Source organism: Petromyzon marinus, unplaced genomic scaffold (genome assembly GCF_048934315.1).
Source record: "Petromyzon marinus isolate PM22_M1 ecotype Great Lakes invasive population unplaced genomic scaffold, UKy_Petmar_22M1.pri1.0 PM_Scaffold_14, whole genome shotgun sequence".
Taxonomy (NCBI): Eukaryota; Metazoa; Chordata; class Hyperoartia; order Petromyzontiformes; family Petromyzontidae; genus Petromyzon; species Petromyzon marinus.
In genome coordinates, this window is record NW_027423102.1 from 728,408 (window position 1) to 753,731 (window position 25,324).

Here is a 25,324-nt window from a genome sequence, read left to right on the forward strand (position 1 = left end):
CTAACTCCAAGCCTGAATAGACTATGGAATATATGAAAACTCAATGTCCAATTCACAAATTCGGAGGCATCATCACAGCGATGCACCAACTCTACTTCTTACACAATGATCTGGCTCAACCACCTCAATCCAATATAGTTGTTGCTCTACATAAACGTCGACCATACGAAGAACATGACTCCAACCCCTGTTCGTCCCCTTGTGCTAATTCATTGCTCAAGACAATGCGTTTCCATGTAGTTCTCCCCTCTTCGGGTTTTGAGAGATCCTTCTTCCCATGATGTGTCCCCAGGTTGTGTACGTCACAGATGGCAACTCTTATCCTCGTACATGGACGGTCACGTTGCGTCCCTTGTCTCCTCCCATCACCCATCACTTGCCATCCCTCCCCCCCACCCCAATGTAATCACTCAAAACCAACTGTGATTGACTGCAGCAGTGTTTTTAACATACACCAGTCGTGTTACGGCTATTGGTGTTGTTATCGTTTATTGTAATAAACGCATTGCCTCCAAGAGAAGTCTCGCTCTACGTTCATACCCACAACACAGGCGCAAAATACATTACAGAAGTTATGTTAAGCAGCGGCAAAGTTTGAGTGATAGCTCATCTGACACTAACTCCTCTCACAACGACCAACTTTCCGAATACTCATTCAGTAGTAAGACTCTTAAATTGACGGAGAAAGCTCTCGTCAGAATCCCCTATTTTGATCCACACAATAGGAACAGAGACATACACTCATATCACAACAGTAGAAGTGGAGGCAATGATTAGAGGTCTGAGGAAGTTGGACGAGAAAACAAGTGCTGTAAAGAAGGTTACATGAATATTCTATACCATGGGTAAAGTCGCTACCATACAAGGTTAGGAACTATTTAAAAAAAACTCAGCCTAACAGTGATTACGAAGTTTGGAGAATATTCAACACTGAGGGGTTTAATGCTGCCAAATGTATGACCCAGTGCGTAAACGAGGAGTGTATTACGCAGGTGATGTTGATCAATACCACGAAGGTGACAAAATGTTCAAGATTGTTTTTTTTAATCCTTGAGTTCAGAGATTACAGAAATTGTGGGAATGGTTTTGGACCCAGAGACGGCCTCCTTACACCACATACAGAATAGGGTTCACACGGCATGGCTATATATATAATTCGGACAAAACACAGGGAGAGAGATAATGCACCCCGCCATCTAGAGGGAAGTAAAAATCACGTGAGCAGCTACAGCACCTCACATCAAGCCCCACAATACAGAGAGGAGCAAGCACCCACGAACTACCAACATAATTACACACAGAGATGGCAAGGTAGCAATCCAGCGAGAGAGTGGCACACCAATCCGAGGCAACCACAGCACACAAAGACAGGTAATTATTGGAATCTCAAGGTGTGGAAGCCAAGAGCGGAATCATACCAGCACCCCATGCCACGACAAACTCAAGGTTAAACACAATCTGCCCATTCCCCCTTCGATACCCCCACCCGGCTATACCAGGAGGGAGTAGAGAAACAGGAAAGGAAACAAAAATGGACTCAACTCAGATACAAAATGTGGCACAAACACGTGGTGAATCACCCACATTAATTGAGAATGAGCTGCCAGTGAGAGCACTGCCCACTGAATTACTGAAAAATAAAAGTTTTTCATCCAAAGGCCGATGCCTGCATTCCTCAGGGCGTGTCCCTGTAGCACGTTCCTCTGCCCCATCCATCGTACAATCATGCAAATCCGCGAGACAATGGGCGACTTTTCCAATTACCTGGCGATTAGGTTTTACTCCCCCTCCCTGCGGTTTATCATCTCCTGTCGGATGTAGATCGGAGTGCTGAAATGGGGGAAAGGAAGATTCACAATGGATCGGGAATTATGTTGAAACCCAGCACACCCAAAAGCACAAAAGTGGGGAGGACCCAACGGGGCACGGAATCGAATCGACTCATCGAGTTAAATGTACGGATCAATGAGTGGTGGCCCACTTTACTCCAGTGACCTGGGTGCTGCTACGGGGTCCACTTTCTGCCCCGCCTCCTTTCCCCCCCCCTCTCTCCCCCCTACTGTCGATTCCTATATAACCTCGTGCCACGGCAGATCTCTCGCCTACTTCAGCAGTTTTTTCTTGCTGTGGTTGTCCCACCTGATGGGAGGGACTTGATCACATCAGCCGCGTCACAGGAAGTAAGATGTGGGGATGGCTGTCATTTTTAAAGGGGTCTGAGTAATTGACCATACACAAGGAATCGGTTATAATCGACTTGGTAATCGAATCGTTCCAGCTTTAGTATTCGCGCATATAATACACTAGCTATTCTAGATTTAAAGCTTTCGTGACTGCTAGGATCCATACTCTTTGGTTCTATTGGGTAAAGTCACGTAGGTGAAAATAAAATAACAAAAAATCACGACGTTTCGGCCACAACACAAGCGGCCTTCATCAGGTGAAGGGACGATACTGTCTGGAGGACAGCGCTGGAGTGGAAGAAGCCACGCTTAGATCACGACCTTTAAGCTGTGTGAGAAGAAAAACACCAAGCGCCTTGACAATGGAATTAGCATATAATTTAGCATTGAAATGGCTAATTGAAATAGCTAAGTTAAAGTATACACATCCGCAGAGGTACCCCTTGACAAATGAATTAGCATAGAAGTTAGCATTGAAATATCTGAGTGATTAGCTTGTAACTGGTCACAGAAATATCTATGTTAAAGTTAGAGCATATACATTCACCGAGGCACCTAGTACTCATCAAACAGGAGAATTTAGCGAAACACAACCACGCTCAGACAGCGGACCTTTAAACTGTGTGCGAGCAAACAAGGTGTTCTGACAAAAAAAATAGCATAAAAATTAGCATTTGATTGGCGGATTTTAGGAAAGAGGTGGTGTACGTGCCGGTGGACTTGCCGTTTGGCGTGGGGGGGGGGGGGGGGAAAGGGGTGAGGGGGAGTTTACCTATTGATGGTGTGAAAAGGGAATTTATAAGAGCTGCGAAAGTTTGGGGTACCACTACTTGAAAAATATACTGTACCATTGAAATTAGTTTAATGTTTAGTTCGATTTAGAACATCTTTCCAATGGTTGCTCAATTTGAAACCATCCTCTCGGTTGAAATTGTGTCTGTGTTTGTAGATCTGAATTGCTTCATGAACAAATCTCTGATAAAAGCCCGTGGGTTTGCAAAGAACCTTGGTATCGGAGAAAATTATATCGTGATCCCCCACAGCGTTGTAACAGTGATCAGCCACGGCAGAATAATTAGTTTTGCCGTGTTTAAAATCTGATTTGTGCTCGCGAATTCGGTCAGAGACATGTCGCTTTGTCTCACCGATATAGCAATCACCGCAGGTACAACTCAATTTGTAAACCCGGGGTACTGTAAATCAGGAATGACATCCTTCACGGATGGGATCAGATCACGAATTTTGTGTACTGTATTGAACCGGACCTGGATCTTGTTTGTTTAGAATTTTGGAAATCTTTTTAGTAACGCCTGCTATATATGGAAGTGTGATGGTTTTGACCGGAGTATCAAGTGGTTGTTTCTGTATGGAGGGAGAGACAGCTTGGCGGATGGTACGGTCAGAGTAACCATTCCTTTTGAGGGCCAGGTGTACATGTTTAATTCACTGGTCAGGTGGTGTTGGTCCGAAATGCAATGAGCCCTATAATATAAAGTTTTGATGCGAGAATTATTTTGGGCTGGGTGGTGGTGGGAATCAGGTTTCAAGTAGGAATCTGTGTGGGTGGGTTTCCTGTAGACAGAATGCCCCAATGAGCCATCAGGTCTCCTCTCAAACAGAACATCTAAGAATGGTAGCTTGCCATCTTTCTCCACTTCCATGGTGAATTTGATGGTGGGATGTCTGGAATTGATGTGGTGTAGGAAAAGGTTCAGCGCTGGGAGGCCATGTGGCCAAATGACGAAAGTGTCATCCACATATCTCTTCCACAGGGAAGGTCTGAGGGTGGAAGTCTGGATGGTGTCTGATTCAAATTTCTCCATGAAAATATTGGCTATCACTGGTGATAAGGGGGATCCCATGGGGGTACCCTCATTTTGTTTGTAGAAGGAGCCATTCCAAGTAAAGTAGGTATTGTTGAGGCAGTGCCTAACCAGTGTAGGTGTGTCGGGGTCTAGTCCATGTTGGCATCTTTTGACTATAGACTAGCCCGTTTTCTGTCAGATACCTTGCTGCCTTTCACTGGCAAGACCGCCTCAGCAGTACTTAACTCAGCCCAATTGGTCTCTATGGTCAAAGACGTTGTACTGTCCCCTGACAATATCCTTGTCAGCTTCGATGTGGTCTCTTTGTTCACCAAGGTCCCAGTACCTGATACCATTGAAATAATTGAAAATAGAACCAAAGAGTATGAATACACTAGCTGTACTACCCAGCTTCTCCTGGGACTTGGATCCACAACGACCGGCCGCCTTTGTCTCCCCAGTGGCGATGTTTACACACCACAGCAGTTACTCGTTTTGAGGCTGAATCGACGTAGGGGAGGCCCAGGACCGGTTAAACTAATCGTCACTGGTAGTGGCTGTGAGCGGGAATCGAACTCGGGTCGCCGGATTCGCAGCGCAGCGCGCTAACCACTACACGACAATGCGTTACGCTTCCACATGTGCGGGTCACGTGACAGATTTGACGTCACAGCTCACTTGCCGTACAAAAAATAAATGCATTATTGAGCTCCCCCCCCCACACACAAAAAAGTGTATTTTCATAACTTTTGCATGGTGTACAGTCTGGAAAGTACCCACATGGCAAATTTCAAGTTTGTTGCATGTCGGGAAGTACGCTAAACATTTTGAACAGACACACATATTCACAACTTTTATATATATGGAGATAACACGAAATAATAATTACCACATTTGCGTTCGTTTGAGCATTCAGTGTCTCAAACCGACGCTGGTGAACTGCCAGATATTTGCAGGCAAGGATGCTCTCTGTTAGTTACAGGTCCTAGTTCTATGCAAAACTGTGGAATACTTCACAAAAAGTCATCATGAGCTTTGCAGAGCTGAAAACCATTCTGACGTTTGCTCGTGTTGAACCAATGCTGCTGAAATAAAAATCACGGCCAGAAAGGCCGTAGGCTTTCACGACCAATATTATTCATAATAAACGTTTTTGGGTTAGATCGCATTATTCATAAATGTGTCGTAACCCTCCACTACCCGACACGGCCAATCAGTAAAAAATGTGTCACATTGACAAAAGAGAAATAGTTCACTCCTTCAGCCCACCGGTGTGTTGAAGAGTGAATCCACAACATTTACAATTTTTGAGTACGACGTTTCGCTGGTAATTACATCCAGCATCATCGGGCAATTTGCCAGAAAGGTGAAGCCCTCACTTCCTCCCGGTCTTAAAAAACCGGGAGCACCGTCACCATCGCAGCATGACACGTGTGCCCGTTGAAACGTGCAGCCCTCGATCGCAATAGAACCGATAATAATTATTGTTGGTACAACTTTCTTACTCATGAAAGCTCTGCGAAGTTTCAATATAATAATTGGCTTACATCGTGGATATGAGTAACAAAATTAACACGCAAACTATGATTCCCCTCCTTCACATATCTGTCTTTCCACTTAAAAAATACAAGTATTTGTACACATCCCATTAGCAACACGGCTTTCCTTCTGGGAGTGCATCATTTCAGCAGTATTGGTTGTACACAAACCAAGCTCTGGTCCGGTTTTTATATTCATCAGCACGCTCCAGCTCACTTGAAGCAATGCTGGTGAACTGCCAGCTGTTATAGGTTAGGGCCCGCTCTGTGAGATATGGGTGCTCGAAGGTTGTTGTATATGTAGGTTATGAAAATTTGATGAAAATAATGAAAATTTGATTAAATTTGAAATTTGCATAATTTATTCGAATTAATTGGTGTAATTATGTGCATAAACTATGCTAATTCGAGAGATAATCGTATTAATTTATGCGAGTGGGCGTGGTTATGATGATGCAGTTCGTTATGATAATTAGGCCCAGCCTCGGTGACGAAGGTTGGTTATTAATTGGAACAACGCAATTAATCGTATGCAGCTGTGCAGGTATTGTGAGCGTGAATGAGAGAGAGTCGACTCGACTTGTTATTTAATTCCGTATTTTCAATAAGGATACAATTATCTTCGATTTAACGCTTATTGATTATGTGCTGGATTAGTGATTAGTGTGCTTATGATAGGTCCCCAAGATTCAGATCTCATTCGCAGAACAATTCTATGCAGAATCACGGAAAGAATCACACACAACTCTTCTGTTTTAATCAATTTTATTTTTTAGCTAAACTTAAATTTTTGGATAATATGAGAACTCTCAACTTCGGAATTTCAACACAGCATTAACATGGTACACATCACGATTGCGTTGTTTCACTTCGATAACGGCACCTGTGGTTAATTCCCGACACGTAACGCAATGTTGTTGTTGTTGAGAGAGATTAAAACATGCAAACTATTCTATCAAAACCTTAACCTTATAATATGTAATTCGTATTTAAATTGTTACACAACACGGCATTCGGTCATTGATCATATGCGACCCTTAATGCAGATTCTTGTCACGTTGTTAACAGTAGGACGATTGATTATTATGCAACGCTGTTCATATGGAAAGACACTCAAACCATTATTATTCCTAAAGGCACAAATATGCGTTCATAGGTTCGTCTTGTTCATTCATGGATACCAGAAAGATTATGCAATAGAAAAAAACGAACCACTCAAATACCATGAACTGTGATATGGTCGCTGAGGTGAATGAGAACATGTGGGGGCACCGCGCTACAGACACATGCGCGACACTTTCCGCAATACGCTTTTATGCTTCGTTGCAATAACGAGCAACAATTATTCTTCAAACATTGAGGGCCTTGTGGCTCTATGGCCACAAATCCTTTCATTACTCCGACCACTTCCCACCCTCCCTTTTGCCCACAGCCAGATGAAAGCGACAATATTTATTTTTCAATTATTATTAACGTGGTTGAGATGACTTGCACATATACCCAGCTGGAATCTGTTTTTTTACATTTATTGCCATAAACTTCACCTTAATCAGCACTAACTTGACGATTGCCTCTCTTTTGCATTGACTCCGTGACATCACGACCGTTTCCAAGGTCGGCCAACATCAAAGCGAGCAGCTCCCATAGGAAAGTGGGCCAAGTGGCACAGTTTAAGGGGCCTGCGTGGCCCACTTGGGGCAGGCGTCGCCCACTGAGGCTGCCGTGGGCATCCAGGCTGGGCCTAGATACCTGGTTGACAAACTGGATTGTTACATTGGCTTCTCTCTTGTGCATGTGTGCGCCCACTCTCAGGTGTCTGCAGGACACCTTCATGGAAGTGGACGCGAGCACTGTCCCTCCCATGGACATGACTGATCGCAAACGGTTTGGGGCGCGTTCGCGCGTCACCAATGATACCGCTCATCTCCCCTTCCATTCTGCCCCCGCCACTCGCTCCCCCCCCTTCCTTCATCACTGTTGCCGCTCCGGCCCCGGCTACGATCTCCAAAAACCATGGTCGCCTACCATCATCGTTTCCGTCGACAAACTGCTGGATGGATTCCACAGGAGGCGTTTGTGCAGCGAGCGGGAGTCCACCTGGGATTACTGGCGATCTCTACACACGTCCCACCAACCCTTTCCTCAATTGTTGATTGTTTTAACCCCAGTCGGGGGGGAAGAGGACAAGATAAGAAATAATTGTATTTGAAACTTGCGTCCTCAAACACACTAACACCTAGTACCCTGGTTGTTATTTCCCCCCACCCTTATAAACGTGACATAACAGGATGTTGCCATGATGTAATGGTTGGTACACAATATAGAAGTCGCCGGTTCGATTTATCGTGGCCATTTTAATCAATGTGGACTTTTCTTAAATCCCTCCGGCTTCTGTCCACACAACCGGTACGAATGAGTGGATAAACAATTGGGAGAACTCAAACATCCCCAAGAAGTGCCTCATCGTGGATCAAACCATCAAGAAGCTCGCTGGCCCCCCACCACCGCAAGCAGTGGGGGGCCACCGTACACCGGATCCAACCTGGCCATGGCACGAGCAATTGCCTCCACAAATGGAAAACAAAAGCATCACCAAAATGCCACGGCGGGGCACCGCAACGGTGAAAAACGCACAAACGCATCAGGAAGCTCTCTTCACCTGCTGGAGGCCTGCATTACCATTAAGAGGCTATGGTCTTGGATTATTCTTCGTGTTATTTAGGGTCCCTGACTCTGTTCACGACCATTAAAGACCATGATGGTGGGCAGGCCCACGTAACGCTGCATGGCCGGGTGTCAGAGCCATTTCCTCATGTTTACTGTGGGGTGTGATGGGGATGTCCTCTGGCCCCGACACTATTTCAAGTATTCTTGATCGCAGTCTTACGAGATATAATTCCCGGTTGTGGCCAAAATCAGTGATGAATTATATTCTATTTTGCAAACATGATGCCTTGAATAAAGGTGTCAGTTTTTTGTGCCAGTTAAAAGGGTAAAACCTATTCCTATACCAATTATATTCTAATCGACCCTATGCCTCCCCTAAGTCGACTTAACCTTAAATTAGTATCAGGTGTGGTTGGTAAACATCACCACTGGAGAGACAAAGGTGGCTGAGTGTGTTTCTGGAAACAAATCCCCACCATGACAAGTTTGCCTCTGAATGCCAGTTTCTTGGCCCAAGCCACTGTATAAAGTCCAGCAAATATGCATCCGACACAAAATCCTAACCTTTTATATAGTCATATTCATAGCCAGTGTAATGTCATCATTTTTTTTTACTCAAAATTATTCACCTCAATTTTGGTTCACACGACGAACAAATAATGCTACTCAGCTGATTCGGCGTGAGACCTCTGCTGACTGCATAAGTACAGAAACTTCTCCACTTTCTCTACGACTGCCCCATCACTCATACAAAGATCCCCCTAGAGTGACGGTGATGTCACGTCGACCCACGCGGCACAGCAATCTCACGCGGCACAGCAGCCTCACGCAGCAGCCTCACGCGACACAGCAGCCTCACTCGGCACAGCAGCCTCACACAGCAGCCTCACGCAGCAGCCTCACGCGACACAGCAGCCTCACACAGCAGCCTCACACGGCAGAGCAGCCTCACGCAGAAACCTCACGCGGCACAGCAACCTCACACGGCACAGCAGCCTCACGCAGCAGCCTCACACGACACAGCAGCCTCACACAGCAGCCTCACACAGGAGCCTCACGCAGCAGCCTCACACGCGGCGCAGCAGCCTAATGCACAAGCCGCACGTGGCACAGTAGCCTCATGCACAAGCCGCACGTGGCACAGCAGGCATGAAGGAAGCTGTGGAACAACTCGAGGAGCTGCTTGGCCTCGTCTGGCAACCCTGGTCAGCTGGTTCAGAACTGAAGGAGGAGAAGCAGCTGTTGTGAATCCCTGAAACAGCTGTCCCTGTGAGCTGCCCCTCACTACAGAGAGCTCCATGGAGAGCATGGCAATGATCACACCCACTCACCCACCCACCCAATCACCCACCGACCCACTCACCCTGTAACTCACTTACTCACCCTCATAACTTACCCAATCATTTACCCAGTCATCCACCCATCCACTCACTCACCCACCCATCCACTCACTAACTCACTCACCAACCCACTCATCCACCAACCCCACACCCACTCACCCACTTATTAACACAGGCATTCATTCACTAACTCAACCACTAACTCACCCACCCACCAACTCACCCACAAACTCATTAACCAACCCAACCACCCACTCATTCACTTAACAAACCACCTACTCACTCAAGAACCAACCCACTCACCACCCACTCACCTACTACCAACGCAACCTCTCACCCACTCACCCACCCATTCACTCACTGACGTATCCACTCACTAACTCACTCATCCCAACCACTCCTTCACGCACCCACCAACCGATTAACCACCCACTCACCCTCTCACTTGCCAACACACTCACCCAATCAATCACCCACCCATCCACTCACTCACTCACTAACCTACCCACGCACCGTTTCACCCACTCACTCACCCATCAACTCACTCAACAACCCATCCACTCACTCAAAAACCCATCCATGAACTCAACCATCCACCGAGCCACCAGCACAGACTCACCCAGTCACCGACTCCATCACCCACAGACTAACACACAAATTAACTCAAACACCCACTAACTCACCCACTAAATCACCAATCCACTCAACCACTCACTCAATCTCTAACCCATCCACTCACTCGTGCACTCACCCACCCACTCACAAATCCACTCACTAACTCACCCACTCACTCATTCACCCCACTCAATCAACAACCCATCCACTCTGACTCACTATCGCATCTTCACTATCGCATCCACTAAGTCGCCTGTCACTAACGAACCCACGCACGTAGTCACCCAGTGAACAACCCACCCACTCACCCATTACCCAGGCTACCACTCCACTACTCCCCCACCCACCTAGTCACTCCTGACCCACCCACAAACCCACTCACCTACCCGCCAACCCACTCACCTACCCGCCAACCCACTCACCTACCCGCCAACCCACTCACCTACCCGCCAACCCACTCACCTACCCGCCAACCCACTCACCTACCCGCCAACCCACTCACCTACCCCCCAACCCACTCACCTACCCCCCAACCCACTCACCTACCCCCCAACCCACTAACCCACTCCCTGCCAACCCACCAACCCACCCGCCAACCCCCTCACCCACCCGCCAACCCACTCCCCTTCCCGCCAACCCACTAACCTATCCACAAACCCACTCACACACCCACCAACCAATTCACGCACCCACTAACCCACCCAACTACTCACTCACATACCCACCCACTCATTCAGCCACACTCACGCATAAACTCACCGACTCAACCTCCCACACTCACCCACCCATCCACTCCACCAGTGGGGGGGGGGGGGGTGTGATGGCACGTGGCCCCCCCAATGATCCGACCAAAATCCCTAATTTCGATCGGATCATTGGGGTTTATTAGTAATAAATCGGCATTTTGCGACCCCTACTGCCACTGTGTAGCATATTATTACGTGCCAGGAACTCTATGAGATGATAGGATAATAGTCTGAGTCCATAATTGGCAATAAGTAACGGCAAAGCAGTTATAAGTGACTCACAGAATTGTGCGAAGTTGCGCATAGTACACAACTTCCCTCAAGGCATTCACCTTTAGTGAGCGCGATGCCGATCACACAACACGTTCGAATCCGACCCTCGATCGATGGCTGCGCCATCGCTGGACACGCGTCGAATAAAAAGCAAGGGACAAGTTCTTACTTACTAACAACTCCTATGGTTTTTCATTGCTGGAGGGGTTTCCCCCCTACCTGAAAATCCTGGCTCTGCCATTGCACCCGCCCAATCACAAACCCATCCTGTCATCCAACCACACCCACAAATCACTCACTCATTCACTCATCCCTCCGCTCACCCACTCATTCTCTAACCCACCCACTAGCTTACCCACTTACTCAATCTCTAACCTGCCCGCCCACCCACAAACTCACCCATCCTGACGCACTCATCAAGCAACCCACTCAATCTTGTACCCACGAGCTCACTCACCCACCCACCCACTCACCCACCCACACACTTATGCACAGACTCACCCACCCACCCACCCACTCACTCACCCTCCCACTCACTCACCCACAGACTCAATCACCAACCCACCCACCCAATAACTCACCAACTGACCCACCCACAAACTCCCTAACCAACCCAAACACTCATTCACTCAACGAACCATCCACTCAGCCACCCACCTATTCACCCCCACTCACTAACTCACCCCACTAACTCAATAAGCCACCCACTCACTCACCCACCCACTCATTCAGTTACACACCAACACATTAACTCATCCACTCAACATACCACACTCACACACTCATTCACCAATCCATCCATCCTCTCATTCAGCCACTGACTCACCCATTCACTCACACCTTCAACCTCCCACACTCATCCACTCACCCACCCTCCCACTAAGTCAACCACATACACCTACTCACCACCCACTCACCCATTACCCATGCAACAACTCACCCGCTTGCCCACCCACTCACTCATCCACCCATCCACTCACTCACTCGGTCAACCACCCATTCACTCACCCACCCATTCCATCCATTCACTCACCCACGAACTGACCGACCCCTTCACTCACCAAACCCCTCACTCACCCAAAACCTCACTCATCCACACACTCACCCACTCAACCCCCCACATTCACCCACCCACTCACCAACCCACCCTCTCATCCAGCCATTCAATTACCCATCCCCACTCACCCCTTCAACATTGCACACTCATCCAATCACCCACCCACTAACTCAAACACCCTCACACTTACCAATGCACTCACCTACTCACTCACTCATCCATCCACTCAATCACCCACACACCACATCACTGACCCAACCCATCAACTCACGAACCCACCCATTATTCAGAAACTCACCCAGGCACTGACCTACTCACCCACGACGCACTACACACGTAACTACTCACCCATTCTCCCACCAATTGACTCAATTTCTCACCCACCCACCCACCCGCTTGACTCACTTACTCAATCACTCTCCCACTCACTCACCCAGTCATCCACCCATCCAGTCACTCACTCAGCCACTCAACTCACTAACTTAATCACTCACCCACCCACTAACGCTCCTACTAACTCATTCACCCACCCCTCACTCACCTAACCACTCACTCCCTTCAAGCTCCCACACTGCTCACATCAGCCACCGACTTAATCAACCACAAATATCCACACACTCACCCGTCCACTCACCCACTCAATCACACAACCACCCACTCCATCACACAACCACCCACTCAATCTCTAATCCACCCACTCACTTACCAACCCCCACACCCACCTACTCATCCACCCACGTATTAACAGGCATTCGTTCACTTTCTCACCCACGAACTCACCTTCTCACCCACCCACAAAGTCACGAACCAACCCAACCACCCACTCACTCAACATCCCATCCACTCACTCAACATCCCATCCACTCACTCAACAATCCACTCACTCAAATACCTACCCACGCACTCACAAACTCACCGCATCATCCAACCACTAACTCACCCATCCCCTCACCCACTCATGCACTAACTCACTATCGCATCCACTAACTCTCCTGCCACGAACTCATCCACCCACATACTCACCCAGTCACTCACCCACTACTGAGGCTACAACTCCACTACACCCACTGCCACTCACTCACTCACCCACCCACCAACCCACTCACCTATTCGCCAATCCACTCACCTACCCGCAAACCCACTCTCCTACCCGCCAACCCAACACCTACCCGCCAACCCAACACCTACCCGCCAACCCACTCATCTACCCGCCAACCCACTCACCTACCCGCCAACCCACTCACCTACCCGCCAACCCACTCACCTACCCGCCAACCCACTCACCTACCCGCCAACCCACTCATCTACCCGCCAACCCACTCATCTACCCGCCAACCCACTCACCTACCAGCCAACCCATTCGCCTACCAGCCAACCCACTCACCTACCAGCCAAACCACTCAGCAACCACTCGCGCATAAACTCGCGCATAAACTCACAGATTCAACCTCCCACACTCACCACCTACCCACTCACTCAACCAACTATTCACTCACCCCATTCACTCACCCATCCATACATTCACTCACCCACCCCCTTACTCACCGAACCCTTCACTCATCCACACACTCACCCAATAACTCACCCACTGAACCTCCCACATTCACCCACCCACTAACCAACCCACCCTCTCAACCAACCATTTAATCACCCATCGACTCATCCCTTCAACCTCGCACAGTCATACAATCACCCACCCACTAACTCAAACACCCATTCACTCACCCATCCCTCCACTCACCTACTCAATCACATAACCACCAACTCAATCTCTAACCCAAACACTCACCAACTCACCCATCTTCTTATTCACTCAATCTTGTACCCATTAACTCTAATCACTCACCCACCCTCCCATTCACCAATTCACTCACCGACACACTCACACACCAACTCAGCTAGCCACGACCCACTACCCACGTAACCACTCACCCACCCAAGCATTAAATCACCCATCCACTCACCTTTTCAACCTCCCACTCATCCAATCACCCACCCACTGACTCAAACACAAACATCCATTCACTCACCCACCCACCTGCTCACTCACCCACCCACCTGCTCACTCACCAACGCACCAAACCACCCACCCAATCACTCACCCACCCACCTTTTCACCCAGCCACCCTCTCAAACCCGTACCCACTAACACACCCACTGACCCACCCTCACCCACCCACTCATGAACTCACCCATCCAATTATTAACCCACCCACTAACCCACTAACTCACCCACTAATTCACCAACCCGACCACTCACCAACACAGCCTAAATATAAATTGTTTGTTTTACCAGGCAAGGCCCACTGAGATATATGGATGATTTTCAGAAGCAACTTCGCCACAAATGATAGCTCAACAGAGTGGCTTATCACGTATACATTTATAGCAGCCAACTCCTCTAAATGCATGTTTCTAAATGTGGAATCGAACCCACAACATCCTGTATACCCCGCGAGGTAGGTAACATCTTGCCACCATGACACTCCATTCTCTGACTCTTCCACCCACGAAACCACACACTCAAACACCGACCCACTAACTCAACCATCCATTAATTCAACCACCGAGCCTTGCACACTCACTCACCCAGCCACGCGCTCGCCAAGCCACGCACTCAATCTCTAATCCACACTCACTCACCAAGCCTCTCACCTACTACCCATCGAACGTCGCACTCACTCATCCACGCACCCACCCACAAAACCGCCCATCTACACACCAAATAAAAATGTAGCTTTTTTTACTTTACTAGGTAAGGCCCATGCTATATACATCTTTTTCAGAAACAAGCAGAGTACAAATGATTGCTCAATGGAATGGCTTTTCACATAGAACGTTATAGCAGTCAAAGTCTATAAATGCATGTTTCTAAATGTGGAGGGGCAACCTGGAGTACCCAGAGAAAATTCCATGCAACCACGGGGGAGAACGTGCAAACTCTAAATATACAGGCGAGGTTCTTAAAATTTTGCAACCTTGACATTCCACTCTTTAACTCAACCACCCACTCAAACACCCACCCCCCCACACACAAACCACTTGTAGAGTAAAATGGGGACGTGACGTCATGTGTGCCGTCTAGTGCGATGACGTCACGGAACGTGGCATCATCGCACTAGATTGCACACATGACATCACGTCTCCTCTAGTATTTAAGGGGGACCCCGTGACGAAAGCGGGGTCACTGTGGGAACGGGTAGAGTGAGAAGGGTGGAGAGGGAACCAGGGGTAGAGAGGGATCGACGAAGAGTCAGGAGTGAAGCCGGTGGTAGCTGTAGGAGGTGCTGCTCTTCCCGGTCGGTGGGGTTGGCAAGTTCCCCCATCCGACTCGAGGGAGAGAGACCGGAGCTAGCCGGGCTGGACCAGGACCTAGTGTAGGACCCCTAACCCCTGGGAAGTTGTCACACCCTTTGTGTTATTGTAATATACTTAATAAACCTTTGGCGAAAGCCCTTACCTTCAAGCCGTCTCCGAGTCGTCGTCGGGAACTCCTCAACACACTAATCAAATCAATCTCTAACTGACTGACTCACCCACACACTCACAAACTAACTCACCAACCCACCCACTACCTAACTCAACAACCCACTCACTCAACAATCCACTCACCCACCAGGTCACCTATTCACTCCCTCACACACCCACCCATCCACCAACTCAATGTCTAACTCACACACTCACCCACCCAACCAATCACAAACTCACCCAGCCACTCACCCTGCCACAAAATCAATCTCTAACCCAGGCACTCAACATTCCACCTACTCACTAATCCAAACTGACTAAATTCAACTATTTTTTAAGTTACCAGGTAAGACCCACAGAGCTATATAAAATATTTTTCCAAAGTAACCTGGCCACAAATGAGAGCTTCACTAAGTGGCCTATCACATAGTAATGTATAGCAGCCAAATCCGATAAATGAATGTTTCTAAATGTGGAGTCGAAATCCACGTGACCATAGAGCACATGCAAACCCCAAATATACAAGCATCAGGGTTGGGATGGAACCTACGAACTCCAAAATACCAGGCGACGTAGCTAACATCTCGCCACAGTGGCGTACAATTCTCGAACTCACCCACTCAACTACTAAAGCCACCCACCAACCCACTCATAAACCCGCTCACCCTGCCATGCACTCAATTTCTAATCAACCCACTCACGCACACACCCACTCACTCACTCAACCACTCATCCACGCACCCACCTACACATGCACTCACTAACTCACTCACCCACTCACCTCACCCACCCACTCACTCAGTGACCAACTCACGCTCCAACCCACCCACTCACACTGTGACCCACTCAATCTCCCAACAACTCACCCAGCCCCTCACCTACTTACTTGACCACCCATTCACTCATCGAACCGACGCACTCACCGCCCACTCACCCAACTGTAAACTAAAATTTAACTATTTTAATTTTACCAGGAAAGGCCCACGGAGCTATATAGATTTTTTTCATAAGCGACGCGGCCACAAATGACTGCTCAAATAAGTCAGTGAGTGCGTGTGTAGGTGGGTGCGTGGATGAGTGGTTGAGCGAGTGAGTGGGTGTGTGCGTGAGTGCGTTGATTAAAAATTGAGTGCATGGTAGGGTGAGCGGGTTTGTGAGTGGGTTGGTGGGTGGCTTTAGTAGTTGAGTGGGTGAGTTCCAGAACAGCCAAAACCTCGAAATGCATGTTTCTAAATATGGAGAGAAAACCCGGAGGACTCGGAGAAAAATCCATGCAACCACAAGAACATGCACACTCCAAATATACAGGCGTCATAATCGAGATCGAACCCACAACCTCCTGTACAGGTAGTTAATATCTCACCACCATGGCGCTCCACTTTCTTGACTCAGTCACCCACTCACCCACCCATTCAGCCACCTACCCACTCAGAAACACCCACCCACTCAAAAACCCGCACCTTGCCACCAACTCAACCACTTACCGACGCATCCACTTACACACCAACCCATCCACCCACTCAATCTCTAACTCGCACACTCATCAGTCCACCCGCTCACCCAGCTACTTACCTACTCACCCACTCACCCTGCCACCCACTCACCCTGCCGCCCACTCAACCTCTAACCGACCTACCGACCCAAACAGCCACCCACCCCCTAAACTAAACTACTTTTTATTTCACCAGGTAAGGCTCATTGAGCTATATAGACCCTTTTCAGAATCGGCCTGGCTACAAATGATAGATAAACGAAGTGGCTTATCACATACATTTATTGCAGCCAAATCCTCAAAAGGCATGTTGATTATAAATGCAGCGGAAAGGACCCGGAGCAAAATCCACACGACCAGGGGGAGAACATGCAAACTCCAAATATACAGGCGGCAGGATCGCAATCGAATCCACAACCTCATGTATACTAGGCGAGCTAGTGAACATTTCACCACCGTAGCGCCCCACTCTTTGACTCACCCAATCACTCACAAGCTAACTTACCCACTCAACCTCCCACATTAACTTACCCACCCAGCAGTCACTCACCCATTCACTCACTCACCTACTTTCTGACCCCATTCAGTCAACAACTCACCGACCCACCCAACCGCTCACTTAGTTAACCACTTGCTCACCCACCCACTCACCCTATGACCCACTTCATCTCTAAATCACTCACTCACTAAACTACACACTCACCCACCAACATACTAACTCAAACACTCACCAACGAACTCACTCACCCAACCACGAACTGACCCACTCACTCACCCACAAACTCGCGAACCAAAAACACACATACCCAACCCATCACTCACCCAACCCCTCACTCACCGACTTACTCAATCACCCATCCAGACACTCACCCACTGACCGGCCCACCAACTCATTAACTCACCCAGGACTCACTCACTCTGCCACCCATTCAATTTCTAACCCACCCACACACCTACTCCCTCAGCCACTCACCTCTTCACACACTCACCCACTACCCACGTAATTATTCACCCACCCACTAACGCAACCACCCACTAACGCAACCACTGACCCACTCGAACTCATCCACTCAAAAAGCCACCCACTAAAATATCTAAACCACACTCATGCAACCACCCACCCACTCACCCTCACACTTACCAATGCACTTTCCCACTCACTCACCCATCAACTCACTAACCCACCCATTAATTCAGGAACTCACCGAGCCACTGACCTACTCACCCAAGACGCACTACCCACGGAACCACCCACCCACCAACTGACTCAATTTCTCACCCACTCACTCACCCACCCACTAGTGCTCCCACTAACTAATTCATTCATCTACTCACTTACCCACCCCTCACTCACCTAACCATTCACTGCTTCAAGCTCCCATACTGACCAAATCACCCACCGACTAAATAACCCACAAATATCCACTCACTCACCACCCACTCACCCACTACTCACAACCACTCACCAACTCATTCACTTGCTCACCCACGCATTCACTCACCCCACTCACTCACCAACCATCCACTCACTCACCCACTCACTGAACCACCCCTTCACTTACCCACCCCCTCCATACTTAACCGCAATAACTCACCCACTCAACCTCTCACATCCATCCACTCACTCACCAACCCAACCTTCCACGGTCATCCAATCTCGTACCCACTAACTCAATCACTCACCAACGCACTCACCATCTCACTCATCCATTCCCTCATCCATCCACTCACTCACCCATTCACCAAATCAATCACGCACAAATTAACTCACCAATTCAACCAGCCACTGAGCTACTCACCCACGAGCCACGTAACCACTCACCCACCCTCCCTCCCACTGAATCTCTAACCTACCCACTCACACATCAACTAACCCACCCATCATCATCTCACTAACCCACCCATCATCTCACCCACTCACCCAGCCACCCACTCAATCTCGCACCCACCAATTCAATCACTCACCCCCCATCCAAGCATTCAATCACCCATTCACTCACCATTTAAATCTCCCACTCATCCAATTACCCTCCCACTCATCCAATCACCCACCCACTCATCCAATCACCCACCCACTAACTCAAACATAAACATCTATTCACTCACCCAATCCTCCGCTCACCTACTCAATCACATAACCACCAACTCAATATCTAACTCAAACACTCACCAACGAACTCTCAACCTCCCACACTCATGCACTCACCCACCTAACCAGTAACTCAACCACACAAATCCACTAATTCACCCCTTTGCTCAGCCAATCAATCACACAACCACCCACTCAATCTATAACCCATCCACTCACTCAACGACCCATCTTCTCACCCACTCAGCCAACCACTCACTCAACCACACACTAACTGATCAATCCACTCATTCACTCACCCACCAACTCACCCAACCCCTCACTCATGCAACCCCTCACCTCTACCCACCCAACCTCCCACTCTCACCCTACTACTCAATCACCCACTCAATTTACAAACTCAATCACCGACTCCATCACCCATCCACCCATACTGACCCACCCCCTAACTCACCCGCACACCCACTCAGCCACCCAATAATTCACCCACTCAACTCACCCACCCCTTCACTCATTCACACTTACCCACTTAACTTCCCATGCCCACCCACCCATACAACCATTAAATTACACATCCACTCACCCCCTCAACCTCCCACAATCATCCACTCACCCACCCACTAACTCATCCACACACACACTCACTAAACCACAAACACTCATTCACCTACCCCTCCGTTCAGCCATTCAATCACACGATGATTGATTAAATCACTAACCCGCCCACTCGCTCCCCCACTCACTCCCCCACCCACTTACGCACTCCCCAACCCACTCACGCACTCCCCAACCCACTCACGCACTCCCCAACCCACTCATCCTCTCACTTACCCACCCATGCACGCACTCACTGACTCACCGAGCCATTTACACAATTAACAATGCACTTACCAAATCACCCATGCATCCACTCACCCACTCAAACTCCCCCACCCACTCACCATCCGTCTCACTCACCCACTCGACCCCCCTCACTCACCCACTCGACCTCCCACACTCACCCACCTACTCACCAACCCACTCTCTCATCCAACCATTCATTCACCCCCTCAACCTCCCACATTCACCCACTCGGCCACCTACCAACTAACTCAACCACATACACCCGCTCACTCAACATTACCCACTCACCCTCTACCCACGCAATCAATCAATGCCTCCTTCACTCACCCAACCTGTCGCTCACCCAACCCCTCAGCCACCTACCTCCGTCTCAAGCCTCGTGCAGTCCAAGCTCCAGGAGGGCCTCCTCGAACCCGCCGAGGTTGGGTCCCGTGTACGTGCCCTCGTGGCCCCGCACGCTCACGCGCACACGGGGTCGCGCGTTTGTTCTCGCCACGCGAACCTCGGCCGTTATCTCCCACCCGAGTCCCCGCCCACTGCGACCCCATTAGGGTCCCCGTCGGGGGGAACAATGAGGTGTCCATCCGCTGTGTCTCCTCCCCTCTCGACCCCGCTAGGACCCCCTGCGCCGCTCACGATATCCCCCCAGGAGGACCCTGTCCCTCCTGTTTCCATCTCGCGGGGTCGCCTCTCCGCACTCCCGCGCTTCAGCAGGCTCAGTGCTTGCACCACCATGCGGCGCTCCTCAGAACCTGCGTGGGTGGACGAGGGTGGGGGGGATCATCATCGTCAGCAGCAGATGCAGCATCATTATTATTATAAGCAGCTACAGCAAGTCGCAGCATCATAATCATCATCTGAATAACCACCACCACCAGCAGGAGCACTATCATCACCATCTTCAACTTGCCAAGCCATCATCATTACATCATCACCAGATTAATAGTTCTCTACCATCACCATGCGTAGAGACATTATCATTATAATCACTATCTCCTGCATATCCTAATCTCAACATAATTATCGTTAACATTATAATCAAGATCATATCGATCAACGCACCGGTGTAAATTGTTCTAGTTGTATTCAATACAAATCAGTTAATATTTGCATCACTCGAACGTGCCACACCACTGCTCCACTCCCCACTGCCCTTCTCCATCCTCCCCCTTGCTCCTTGGCCCCTTACCATCTGCCAACTGCCCCCTTGCTGCCCGGGCTCGTGGGTACCCTCTGAGGATTTGTATTCAGCTGTAATATCGAGGCTAGAATACATTTCCGCGTGATAAGCCACTTCGTTGAGTTATCATTTGTGATAGGCAGGTCGCTTCAGAGAAACATCTATATAGCTCAGTGAGCTTTACCGGGTAAAATACAAAATTGTTTAGTTTTTTTGTCTGATGGTAAGGTACCACGCAAACCACCACCATCATGACTGCTGTCAGGCTCCGTAGAGCAGGGTGCGTGTTTGTTGTCATCGTCTACAAGAGCTACACGTGGCAAACCGGGGGTGCTGTCGCATGGCTCGGCGATTGCGCATTTGCAGAATTAATCTGGCAAGGGTCACATGATCAGAAAAGGGGCAGTCCAGCAACATGAACCCTTGCACTGTGCCGCTCCCCACACCTGCAACCAACCAGCGTGGTGAAGTATGGTCAAATACACCGCAACGATCCGCTAGGTTGTGGCGGTCCCCATACAGCAGCGGAATCGTGAAAGGGCCATAGCGTGGTCGCACATCCATCGTCCCACGTGATACCACCTGCGGGGCACGCCTCGCAACGCTCAGGTGAGCGTTACCTGCACTCGCTTCCTGCCGGATAGCTTCAACCACCTGCCAGCCATCGTATCCCGAGGGGAGGTCGGGTCGCTTCATTTGCTCGTCGCTCCACAATTGGAAGTTCCTGGCAAAGGTGCGCGAGGTGGATGAGCTGGAGTCCTGTCTGTGAGCGTGTGGGTTTAGCACGCTGCGCTACAATGAATCCGGCGACCCGAGCTCGATTCCCGCTTACAGCCACCATCACCAGTGCGTCCTGGATCTTGAGAGGTCGGTTCAGCCTTAAATTAGTATCTGGTATGATGTGTACACATCGCAACTCGGGAGAAAAAGGCAGCTGAGGGTGGTCCCAGCCACCCACACAGAAAATGTGTGAAACCCAGAGATTATGAGTGAAACACGTGCAGATCATTAGAAAAACAGGCAAATATCTTGTGATATCAAATAAGGATCATGCGTAAAACACATACCGATCATCTTCTTTGGTTCTTTCGGTAAAGTCACGTAGAATGAGAATAAAATAATAAATTGATAAAATAAAATAACACAATAATATTCTCACGACGTTTCGGCCACAACACAAGCGGCCTTCATCAGGTGAAGGGACGAGACTGTCTGGTAGGACAGCGCTGGAGTGAAAGAGCCACGTTCAGATCACGACCTTTAAACTGTGTGAGAGGAAACAAAGCGCCCTCAACTTTAGCAACACGGATAGCTACGGGCCCCGTTCAGACGGACGAGTTCATCCATGGTCGGAACAGAGGAGGGGGAGAGAGACAGCTGTTCCGACCATGGATGAACTCGTCCGTCTGAACGAGGCCCGTAGCTATCCGTGTTGCTAAAGTTGAGGGCGCTTTGTTTCCTCTCACACAGCTTAAAGGTCGTGATCTGAACGTGGCTCTTTCACTCCAGCGCTGTCCTACCAGACAGTCTCGTCCCTTCACCTGATGAAGGCCGCTTGTGTTGTGGCCGAAACGTCGTGAGAATATTATTGTGTTATTTTATCAATTTATTATTTTTTTCTCATTCTACGTGACTTTACCGAAAGAACCAAAGAAGATGAATCATTGCAGTCACGAAAGCTTTAAATCAAAACATACCGATCACACGCAAGAAACACACACTCAGGCAATGTATGAAAACACACTCATATGCTTCTGTAGGATACGTTGGTTCAGCAGATGGACAGGGTGATGGATTACAATGTTAAGTTTTTTTTTAAAATGGCGATGAAGAATATTGTCCATTCATTTGCAGTCCAGCCGTACACTCATTCATTCACGTGCTATCTTTTCGTCTATGCATCGGTCAATCCGCAAGTCAATTATGCAAGAGGACTCAGTCCCCCCCTGCCCCGCCCCCCTCTGCAAGTAGTAGCAGCTCCCTGCACCACCCAGCTAACCCCACACTGCATGCCGCGTTCTGCGCGATGCCTCAAGTTCAAGGTCGTGTGGGTGACACATTACCGTGGTGATTATTTGAAATGTAACTTTTTGTTTTACCAGGTAAGTGAGCCATATAGCTCTTTGTAAGAAGCGATCTGGTCACAAATGTTAGTTTTAACGGAGTGGCTCATCTTGTGGAAATTTATAGCAGTAAAATACTCTAAACCAGGGGTCTCAAACTCGCGGCCCGCAGGCCAATTGTGGCCCGCGGAACGATATTTTGTGGCCCACTATTTGGCATCAATGTTTTATTTATTTTTTAATTATTATATTTTTTTTACCATAGCTCAGGCTCGTGACAGCTTCCGGTGTTTGTTGACAAGTTAGCCAACGCGAATTAGCAACGTTAGTCACTTGGTTGAAACGTGATTCCGGAGTGACACCAAGTGGAAGGAAAATATATCCTGTCACCCTGTGCAAGGTACAGAGGACTTAGGAAGTGGGCGGACTCAACAAGTGTAATCAGTGACCTAATAAAGACAACAGAGTGTTGCAATAGGAAAGGGAAAATAATTACATGGATAGCAAATAGCATGAGATGGGTGGCAAGAACAGAAGCCAAATGTTGGTTAGAACCTGAATATTATAAAGAAGTTATAGATTATTATTACAAGAGAAACAAAGAAAAGGAAAAAGGACAGATATGTGCAATCGCAAAAGAAAATAATTTACCAAAAACAATTTAATCAAAAAGAGCAAGAAATTAAAAGATATAAAACATGAGACAATGCACTTGATGTTAAGAATTAAGACAGGTGGAGTAACATGGACACCAGAGTTAGCTCAATGGCATCCAGAGAGATTCGGTAGAGCAGAAGGATATGTAGGATGTGAACAAAAAGAAGAAAATCTAGATCACTTTATTTATGAATGTGAAAGGTATAAACACCTGAGAGAGAACACGATTGATGAATTTAATAATGATGAGAAAAACGAAGTGCTCAAAAAAAGCATGAACAATGATAAAGTTTTCAAATACCTCTCAGAATATATAGAAAGGGCATACTAAATAAGATCCCAAATACTCAGGTATTGGGATAAAAACATGTAAATATATCACCCCCACCTTCCCTGAGCTTTCCAGGATGTTCAAGCGGACCATGTGCCTTTTTGGGAGCACATATCTGTGTGAAAAGCTCTTTTGCACCATGAACTTTAATAAGTCAAAGTACAGGTCCAAACTTACTGATGAGCATTTCAAGCCATACTGAGGGTCTCAATTGCTTCCTCCCTCAAGCCAAATGTGGCTCAGCTGTGTAAGAAGAGGAAGCGCTGCCAGGTCTCTGGAAGCATGGAGTAGGTAAGAGAAGCCTATGTTCTGAAGAACCGTTCATGTTCTGAACTGTTATTAATAAAGATTGAGAAGATTGGATTACTTGCACTTTTTTGTAATACTTGATGCGGCCCAGCCTCACCCAGATGCTTACTTGAAACCGGATTCCCACCACCATCCATCCCAGAAGAACTGCCTCATCAAGACTCTATACCATAGAGCCCAATGCATTTCCGACCAGGAACACATTACCAGTGAACTCAAACACGTACACCAGGCTCTCAGGGCTAATGGCTACTCCGACTACACAATCCGCAAAGCCATCACTCCAGTCATGAAGAAGGATCCTCTTGTGGAGCCACTCAAAACCATCACCTTACCCTACATTGCAGGGGTCACTAAAAAGATCTCCAAAATCCTGAATAAACACAAGATCCAGGTCCGATTCAACACAGTACACAAAATCCGTGATTTAGTTCCATCTGTAAAAGATGCTCTTCCAGACATACAGTACCCGGGCGTTTATAAACTAAAGTGCCTCTGTGGTAGTAGCTACATTGGAGAAACCAAAAGACATATCTCGGACCGCATCCGCGAACATAAAGCAGACTTGAAACACGGCAAGACGAACTCCTCTGCCGTGGCAGATCACTGTTACAATTCAGTGGGCTCACATGACATTGACTTCTCCAAGACGGAGGCTCTTTGCAAAC

At 48.4% G+C, this 25,324-nt stretch overlaps 1 long non-coding RNA gene across 1 annotated transcript; it reads right to left on the reverse strand.

Moving 5' to 3' along the window:
* Positions 1–6,274: 6,274 nt before the first annotated feature.
* Positions 6,275–20,866, reverse strand: LOC142922677 (uncharacterized). The gene is made up of 2 exons (XR_012940226.1): positions 20,480–20,866; positions 6,275–9,414 (listed from the first exon to the last, which is right to left on the reverse strand). It is a non-coding gene; the product is annotated as an uncharacterized LOC142922677 (long non-coding RNA).
* Positions 20,867–25,324: the final 4,458 nt, after the last annotated feature.